The sequence below is a fragment of the Quercus robur genome, chromosome 10, assembly GCF_932294415.1.
Source record: "Quercus robur chromosome 10, dhQueRobu3.1, whole genome shotgun sequence".
NCBI classification, from domain to species: domain Eukaryota; kingdom Viridiplantae; phylum Streptophyta; class Magnoliopsida; order Fagales; family Fagaceae; genus Quercus; species Quercus robur.
Genome location: NC_065543.1, coordinates 18,396,457 through 18,405,373, shown reverse-complemented (window position 1 = coordinate 18,405,373; position 8,917 = coordinate 18,396,457). Strand labels below are relative to the sequence as shown.

General features: G+C 34.5%; 1 non-coding gene and 3 pseudogenes across 1 annotated transcript; 3 read left to right on the top strand and 1 right to left on the bottom strand.

Annotated features, from left to right (window-relative positions):
• The first annotated feature begins 3,924 nt into the window (after positions 1 to 3,924).
• LOC126704505 (small nucleolar RNA Z102/R77) lies at positions 3,925 to 4,011 on the top strand (annotated as a pseudogene).
• Positions 4,012 to 4,125: 114 nt separating this feature from the next.
• LOC126704506 (small nucleolar RNA Z102/R77) lies at positions 4,126 to 4,217 on the top strand. The gene has a single exon (XR_007648216.1). It is a non-coding gene; the product is annotated as a small nucleolar RNA Z102/R77 (small nucleolar RNA).
• Positions 4,218 to 4,552: 335 nt separating this feature from the next.
• On the top strand, positions 4,553 to 4,638 carry LOC126704508 (small nucleolar RNA Z102/R77; annotated as a pseudogene).
• A 2,796-nt stretch (positions 4,639 to 7,434) lies between these two features.
• On the bottom strand, positions 7,435 to 8,580 carry LOC126703545 (pentatricopeptide repeat-containing protein At1g06143-like; annotated as a pseudogene).
• Positions 8,581 to 8,917: the final 337 nt, after the last annotated feature.

Below are 8,917 nucleotides of genomic sequence, written 5' to 3'. Positions count from 1 at the left end.
TCCATTATCAAATTGTTTTTCTGAAGTGTAGAGCAAACTAGAAGAATCCCATTATAATATCCTAATTTATAGTGGTTATTCATTTAATTTATTTGCAGTGGACTTGTCTCACATGTGATGTCCAAACCTTTTTCTTTCATGCTCCGTGGTATAGTGATTTTAATTTGAGTTTTGTACACTTAATAATCTGCATACATGTTAACATTGTGTGTTTTGTCATATATGTATATTACATCTGGTATAAATCTAAACAATATTACACCACCTAATAATTTGTTTTAAAAGTCATATTTTGAAAATTCCACCATTGAATTGCATGTTCTATATGTTTTTAAAATCCATGTTAATTGGATGTTATTTACCATTTGATCCATGAACTCATCTTTTATTCATTATTTTAAACTACAAAAACTTGAATTTAAAATAATGCAATGATCTAGGAAATGGGAGTCTCTACCTAGTTTTTGCAATAGTCTAAGAACCATATATATAGCCTCCTCTTGAGGAAGGACCTTTTGATCTTACTGCTAGAAATATGGGTTCAGAGTTAAGTTACGGTCTTGGGAAGGTGTTAGGCACCCAAAACCGCCCAACCCTAAGGTTGGATTCCCTTCATTGTGTTTTATATCTTAACCTTATTAAAGACACACTCAACATTGTTATTTTAACTCACACACACACTAACATGAATCTAACCAAACAACGTGATATCAATCATCCCTAACCATACATCTACTATGGCAAACAACCAAAGTCTAACATTCATCTAATCATGCATATCATCACATCATAATCCTAACATACATCTAATCATGGCATCTCCTAACATTCATCTAGCATACATGTCACATCATCCTAGCATTCATCTAATCATGGCTTAACATAAACCCTAGCATGTTACTATCATCATGTTATCATATCTCATCCAAGGCAAAAGCATATGTATATTAAATCAAGGTAGAAACAAGGTAAACAAATCATGTTATCACCCAAAGCATTAGGAATGCAATCATACCATCAAACCTAAACAAGATCATATCACAAATGCATGTACATTGTGAATGCGTGACTTGCCTCACTTACCTTGCAGTAACTCAACACCTATGGCATTATGCATGAGCATGTGAATTCGTGTTCATGGCATCAAAACAATAAAACACTAGATAAACCCTAATTCTAATCATGTGAGGGACAAACCAATAATTAAACATGTGAACAGAAGCTCTAAAGCATGAATATGTGAAAAAGAACCTAAAACAGAAGTATACAAGTGAAAACAAGAGCAAAGATAAAAGAAATACATTTAGGGTTTCTGGGCTAGTTCATGCGCACGCATGAACAACCCTACGTGCGCATAATCAAGCCTGCGTGCCCAAGCAAGATTATGCGCATGTGGGTTTTCGCACAGAAACCCTAGAAACATAGCAGATACAACAGAATTTCAAAATGAGAATTCTAACAACCTAACATGCTTTTAAAACATACAACTACATAAACCTAAGCTATATAAACATACTAAAACATATAGCAACAAGAAAACGAAAGTAAACACAAAGATTAAAGCATAAGAAGGAAAAGAAAAGAAAAAGAAAAGTTTAGACTAGATACCTCGAACAAAAGTTCTTCAAGCTTGATTTTTTACCGTTCTCCTCAGTCAAATCTATTCACAATTAACAAAAAGAGTGATTAGTAATATTAAACTTAAAGATCAAAACCATAAAATGCCCTAATTAAAAGAAAATTAACTTGAGGATGTTTTGTGAAAAACTCCCTCTTTGATTCACTATTTCTGGTGAATCTTAGGATATGTTTGGTAACAGTTTTTGTTTTCTATTTTCTGTGTGTTTTGAATAAGGCTACTTATAGTGTGAAAATAGGGGTTTGGAACGACTCCCAGACAATGTGGGATTCATTCCAAACCTCAACATTAATGCAAAAAACTTACCTTGTTTAGTTTATCGAATTCTCTATGCGTGCGCAGGATCGCGCCTGCATGTGCATGCAGAAAGCTGAGTTGCACAGGCCAATTCTTGTGTGCGCATAGCGAGGGTTTCCTTGGCCTCACTTTTCCAAAAATAGATTTATTTGCTCATTAAAAGTTATATTTTTCATTTTAATATTTCTCAAGTCAATTTGACATCTGATTGGGCCCTAACCGACCTTGGGTCTTAGAATTCAACATCATTGAGGAGAGGCTCGAGTTGTAAGGGGTACAAAATGCGGTATCTACAGTATGCATGTAAATACATAGGCCTACATACACAGGCCAATTGTATGCATACGCATACTTCGAGCCTGCATATGCATGCAGAAGCATGCGCATGTAGACACACCCTAAACCCTAACCCATCAACATAGAAACACAGAAAACAAAGAAGAACTTAAATCTAGTAAACTAACGTGCATAAAATCATAAAATTAAAGGAAACCCCTAAACAAACATGTTATAATATATAGAAACAAAGGAAACAAGGAAAATAGAAAGATTAAGCAAAAAAAGATAAAGAAATGAAAAAGAAAAGCTTAGAACTCCATACCTCAAACAAGAAGCTTTTTTAGCTTGATTTTGACTGTTCCCCTCAATCAAATCTATTCACAATCAAACAAGAATGATTAGTAAACTTCAAAACTTGAGGATCAAGACCAAAAAAGGTCACAATCAAAATAAAATTTACTTGAGGATGTTTTGTGAAAAACGCCCTCTTTGATTCACTATTTCTAGTGAATCTTAGGTTTTCCATTAGGATTTTTTGTGTGTTTTTGAAAAGGTGCCAGTTATGGCTTTATATAGTGAGAAAATAGGAGTTTGGAACGGCTCCTAGACGATGTGGGATTCATTCCAAATCTCAACATTAATGCAAAAAACTTGCCTTTCATAGGTTTCTAAAACCCTAGTTGCATGCGCAAGTCCGTGCCTATATACGCATGCATCAGACCTACATACGCAGGTTTTGGCCTGTGTACACAAGCCAAGGATTTCCTTGGCCTCTTATTTTCCAAAAATAGAATTATTTGCTCATAAAAAGTTATACTTTCTATTTTAACACCTTTCAAGTCAATTTGTAATCTAATTGGGCCCTAAACCAACCTCAAGTCTTAGAATTTCAGCATCATTGGGAAATAAGGGTCCAAGTTGTAAGGGATACAAAATGCGATGTCTACAACACGCTGTGAACCTACAAATTCTTTTCTGTCACCCTTCTTGTCACCATAAGCACCAATTTCATCTCTCCTGGAGTTTGCCATTTTTACCACCACGCAAGAAACCACAAGGAAAAATTCAAGGTAACTTTCCCGTAGACGACACTAATTGTAAGCGAGTAGAAACAAACTTAGCACTTAGAGAAGAGAGTTTATGTATGACATCCCAATACAATTAATTTGTTAGAGAGTGGGTTTCCGAGGTCTACCTTGATACCTTCATATGGTCTAGCTTTTAAGTGAATGAAAAAACATCAGGTTTAGCTTATAAGTGAATGGAAAAACATCACATAAATTACATGAAAGAAGTAGATTTTTAGATTAAAACTTCCTCAGGTTAGGCCGAGGAGTAACAGTTCATATGATATTGCTGGCCCATATATTCGTAAACAAGTGAAGATGGCTTGAATGATGGGCCCATTCAACATGGCCTCGGCTCAAAGTCTCTCAGTCTCACAGAGGGCTAACCAGAGCTGAAGTTAAGGGCGTTTATGATATTTGACCACACTCTTGTACTGTACCTATAAATAACTCTCTCTTTTGTTTAGGGTATCACTGTCACAGTCACAGGCGCCTTTCAGGCACGCCGTTGTTCTGTTACCCAGTTACACACATCCCCTTTTCTCTTATCACTTGGAATTCCCGTTCAAAATCCATATCTATTTTACGAGCTGGGTTTTTGTTTTTGAATTTTCATGTTAGAAATATGAGGTGGTGAATGGGGAACGAGATGATGAGGAATATGTTTCCCTATTGGTTTGATTGCCGATATGATGGCATCAATCATGTATTAGCTCTAGCTGATCGTTCTCTTTCTCCACACAAATATTATATACAATTTAATTTTGTTTTCTTTCTATATTTTTATTAAAAAATAAAATGTGGGTTTGGTTGTTTTTTTTTTTAAGATTTTAGGAGTTGGGAGAATGAAATGATGACTGAGACATATTTGTTTCCCTATTGGTTTGATTGCCGTCATGATGGCATTTTTATGTATTAGCTCTATCTGATCAATCTCTTCCTTTATACAGAAAATGAAAATGCCCTTTTAAACTCCCATGTGTTGGCAATGGCATTGCAAAAAAATATTTCATGTTAAGAGTGTAATTTGTCATTTTATTTCACGTGTATTTTCCAAACCTTGAATAAAAGTAATGTAGTATTTTTGTGGCAGTTCTAAGAATATGAGTTACAGAAATACTCTTTTTTTAGTGTAGTCCTGTTTTAAACTACTGGCAAGACTGTTTTAGCAGTTGACCTAACTAATTTATGTTAGCGTAGTCTTATTCTATGAAACTAACTTTGGTTGGCTGATTGGTCAACTGGAGTTGTTGGGTTAGGATTCAGTGACTAATAATTTGATTATTCATCTTAAACTTGATTAGCAAAATTTGTTGTAATGATGGCACAATTTGTGTTAGCTCTATCTGATCATTCTCTTCTTGGTACAATCTTCTCGTTTTCTTTATCTGCAGAACATTGTCCTAGCTTTTAAATGTAGCAATGAGAACTTAATTCTTTAAAATGCATAGGGCAGGAAGAAGAACGTGCCTAGAGAATGCAGGCGACATGCAATGTGTTGTTCTTGTCATTTTGCATTGAAATCCATTTGTGAAAGAACAGTGATTGTTTTCTCCTATATATAATTTATGGCTATAATGGTCGTTATTAATTTTTCTGAAAACAATTGAATTATTAATTATCAATATCATATTAAAATTCTGCTATGAATATATGGTTGATGAAAGATGCTTTCTTCATTTACCCACCAATAAGTGACTTTTATTATATGGGAAATGCTGACAAATACCTTTAGGTTACTGGTTAAGAATTCAGTTAAAGAAAATTTTTATGGGAAAAGAAAAAAAAGAAAGTAATTAATGTTTTGATAGGTTTTTTTATTTTCCATAAAAGTGATGTCAAAATTTTCCTAAAATGAATTATTAACAAGTGTCTTAGAGGCACTCGTTAGCATGACCCTTATTATATTTAGACTCTTCCCGTATCACACACTGCCTAAACAAGGTCTTTGACTCCATGTTTAACTCCACTGAAGCTGGCTCTAGAAAATTTTAGGCAGGGATTGGACCAGTCTACCAGAGAACCAGAATTGGACCGAATGGAGATGGGAACAGCTTGGAGGGTGTGCTTAATGCTAAGATTGTAATTGTAAAAATTTGTATTAATTTTTCATTTGTTGGCAAGTGTCCCAGTTTTTCAATTGTGGATTGGTGGCTGTTTGGAATAGTGTACTCTTATGCTCAGTTGTGAATAGTTCGATTGAAATATTATCTTGAAAAAATCAACCTTGCTTTATTTTATTGATTGAAATTGGAATATGTTATTAAAGGGAATTGCCTTATATTTGAATTCAATAAGCACCACTTTTACCCTAGAACCTCTCAAATAATAATTCTTAAATTCATTTGGTGCAACCGTGTGCATGAACTCCCCAATCTATTGCATGAATATGGTTTGTAACCTCCAGATTTTGCTGTAGGGAGCAACTATTCTTACTAGAGGCGACTAATTAGTAATGACAACAATGTTTGTTCTATTAGGTTCACCAACAGAAACATAAGGATATGTCCTCGGCCTCATCTGAGGAATTTCTTTTAACTGGTACTAAACAACCTAAATTCATATTTATTATGAATGAATTAGGACAAAATGGGCTTTTGCCCTTTTTGGGAAAATTAATTAGCTTTTTACCCTTCTTCCCAAACTAAATAGGAAAATGCCCCTCTTTTGAAAATCGAGTTTTTCAAAATCGATTTAAGCCCTATAGTGACGTTTTTAAAGACCTATAGTAACGTTTTAACTTGATAACTCGTTTTTAAATAGAGAAATGCCCCTCTTTTGAAAATCGAGTTTAAAAAAAAAAAATTCTGGAGCCCTATAGTGACATTTTTAAAGACCTATAGTGACGTTTTTAAAGACCTATAGTAACCTATAGGATAATCGTTTCATTGCCTATAACTCGATTTTATGGATATCAAGTTACAAAACGTCACTATAGGTTCTTAAAACGTCACTATAGGTTCTTAAAAACGTCACTATAGGGCTCCAGAATTTTTTTTTTTTTTTTTAACTCGATTTTCAAAAGAAGGGCATTTCTCTATTTAGTTTGGGAAGAAGGACAAAAGGCTAATTAATTTGCTCAAAAAGGGCAGAAGCCCATTTTGTCCGAATGAATTAGGTTCATAGTGAGAAAAGATGACATCCTGATATGGATTATTCTATCTATAAATTAAGATGAGGGGAAATAGCCTTTCTGTGATGAGACAATATTGGTAAAGACAAAGTTTAGCTATAATATTGGTTTTGGTTTAAGGCTACAGCTTTATTTAATATCTTTTTATTGAGAGTGAATTTTGACAAATTCACCTTTGAATTTACATTTTCTTCTTATATCCTCCATACTTACCAATTTTTTAGAAAATTAAAAATCAATAATTATATCATCATTAAATTTTTTAAATTGTAACTTTTTATAGTTTAAAATGATGTAAATAAAATATAAAATTATAAATTATATAGTAAATAATATCCGATTGATATAAAACTTAACATGTGCATTAAGACTTAAAAACGTAAAGAACATGCAATTCATCGATTAGATTTTCAAAATATGTAATAATGTTTATTTTATTGAGTAAGATTGTAGCCTTACGTTACAAATAATTCTACAGTTAAACTTTATATAATATGTTGTAAACCCACTTCCAGATTTACTGCACAAACAGATATTGATCTTGATGTGAAGTTCAATTTGAATTATTACACAAAAAGATGTTGATCCTGATGTGAAGTTTGATTTGAATTAATAACAAGTATATGTTTATCTATAACAAAACAGTGCTGCTTCGTTCAAAACCTGCAAGATCAGTTGCCCCTTTTAAAAGCTCTGGTATGATTTTAGTCTAGAAGAGTCCATATAATTGAGCAAATGATGCAGGTGCCTGGAGTTCAATTGTCTATGGGTGTCCTGCATGTCAAACCCCAAAAACCATACGCTGACTTGATCATATATTCATATCTGTTCATATCAGATTAGCGTTAGATTGTATCAATTGAGAATGTTTTTGGAGAAAATTTCCTGGTTGGTAATTTAATCTTTTTCTCTTCGCTTTTGTTTATATGTTGGCAAAGAAACCATTCAGCTTCTTTTTATATTTTCCAATGATTATGGTCAATTCTTACCAACAAATTGAGTGGGGATGACTATGTAAAGAACCCCAAAGAATAATATGTTACATATGCCCCAAAAGGTGTAGGCAGCTCACGCTAAATCCCTCCAAATTAGTTCAGGTACATAGCTAGCTAGCTTTAGTTGCCCACCTAATTTAGCCAGCAATAGGCAAATTTCACTAGAAGCTGGGTGAGAATTATCAGATGCTGCAAACTGATAAATCTTCCTTTCCATTTCAATCCAACTGGATCCAAGACATTTCTTTTCCACTCCTATATTCTTCATGGCTGCCCGGATTTTTCCAACCTCACCCCATCTATTCACTTCAGCATACATGTTAACCAGAAGATTGTAATGGCCACTGTTGTTTGGCTCCAAAGCCATCAGTTCCTTAACAGCAACTAGAGCAATCTCCAAGTTTCTGTGGAGCTAGCACCCACCTAACAAGGCCCCCCATATAATGTTGTTTGGTTCAACTTTCATGCTTCTTATCAACTCTAGTGCATCTTTAAGCAGGCCTGCTTTGCTCAATAGATCAACCATACATCCATAGTGTCCAACTCCAGGAAGGATTGAGTAATCATCTGCCATGCTCAAAAACATCCTTTGGCCTTCTTCAACAAGTCCTGCATGAGTGCAGGCACTTAGAACACTAACAAAAGTAATTCCATTAGGTTTGATCTTCTCCCTCTCCATTCCCCTAAACATCTTTAGAGCTTCATCTGCATACCCATGAACTGCAAGCCCGTCTATAACTTAATTCCAACAAAACAAGTTTTTCTCCCGCAACTTGAAGAACACTGAAAGTGACCTATCTAAGCTCCCACACTTGGCATACATATCAATACGCGCAGACCCAATATAAACATCAACATCAAATCCATTCTGCAATATATAAAGATGAATTTCCTTTCCTAAATCAAGGGCTCCAAGATGGGCACAAGCTGATATCAAAGTTGCCATGGTCACTTCCTCAGGATGAATCCCATTACTCGTCATTTCATTAAATATTGCTAATGCTTCTCTAAATTTCTGGTGCTGAGAATAGCAAGTGATCATGGTTGTCCATGAGATTATATCCCTTACAGACATCTGATTGAATAACAACTCTGCAGAATCGAAATTCCCCATTCTTGCATATCCATCAATCATAGTGTTCCATGTAGCAGTATTCCTCTCAGGCATCTCCTCAATTAGAGGAATAATCAACTAGAGGCTAGAGCAGAAAGAGAAACAAATCAACATTCATCAACGCTTTTCTCAAGCTCTATCTCATCTTCTTCCTACTCTATCTCACGTTCTAGCTTTGTCTCATCTTCTTCTAGCTCTGTCTCACGTTTGCCTCTCTAGCTTCTTTTCTTCCAATCCAACCACAAGAACCAGGTTTAGGACCATTGCACTATTTAAGAAAAATACACTCTTTTGAGCTATTAGTCTTATGGACTTTATTAAAAAGAATAAAGCAAGAAAACACAAAATGAAATAAAGAATTAAAAGCTCTTTTAGGGAGACCAACCACACTAC